This window comes from Oncorhynchus nerka, unplaced genomic scaffold (assembly GCF_034236695.1).
Source record: "Oncorhynchus nerka isolate Pitt River unplaced genomic scaffold, Oner_Uvic_2.0 unplaced_scaffold_1061, whole genome shotgun sequence".
In the NCBI taxonomy this organism is placed as follows: Eukaryota; Metazoa; Chordata; class Actinopteri; order Salmoniformes; family Salmonidae; genus Oncorhynchus; species Oncorhynchus nerka.
Genome location: NW_027040252.1, coordinates 136,869 through 137,596, shown reverse-complemented (window position 1 = coordinate 137,596; position 728 = coordinate 136,869). Strand labels below are relative to the sequence as shown.

At 44.6% G+C, this 728-nt stretch overlaps 1 pseudogene; it reads right to left on the bottom strand.

The window, feature by feature from the left end:
• Nucleotides 1-684: 684 nt before the first annotated feature.
• Nucleotides 685-728, bottom strand: part of LOC115120822 (anoctamin-2-like) — a 130,698-nt pseudogene continuing 130,654 nt past the window's right edge.

Below are 728 nucleotides of genomic sequence, written 5' to 3'. Positions count from 1 at the left end.
AATAACACTAACCCCTGAATCCTAGTTACCTGCTGAAGGTAATAACACTAACCCCTGACCCCTAATCCCTAGTTACCTGCTGAATCTGTCAGGTAATAACACTAACCCCTGACCCCTAATCCCTAGTTACCTGCTGAATCTGTCAGGTAATAACACTAACCCTAACCCCTAATCCCTAGTTACCTGCTGAATCTGTCAGGTAATAACACTAACCCCTGACCCTAATCCCTAGTTACCCGCTGAATCTGTCAGGTAATAACACTAACCCTAATCCCCTAGTTACCTGCTGAATCTGTCAGGTAATAACACTAACCCCTGAGTTACCTGCTCCTGAATCTGTCAGGTAATAACACTAAACCCCTAATCCCTAGTTACCCGCTGAATCTGTCAGGTAATAACTAACCCTGACCCCTAATCCCTAGTTACCCCTGAATCTGTCAGGTAATAACACTAACCCTTAATCCCTAGTTACCTGCTGAATCTGTCAGGTAATAACACTAAACCCTGACCCCTAATCCCTAGTTACCTGCTGAATCTGTCAGGTAATAACACTAACCCCCTGACCCCTAATCCTAGTTACCTGCTGAATCTGTCAGGTAATAACACTAACCCCTGACCCCTAATCCCTAGTTACCTGCTGAATCTGTCAGGTAATAACACTAACCCCTGACCCCTAATCCCTAGTTACCTGCTGAATCTGTCAGGTAATAACACTAACCTCCTGAATC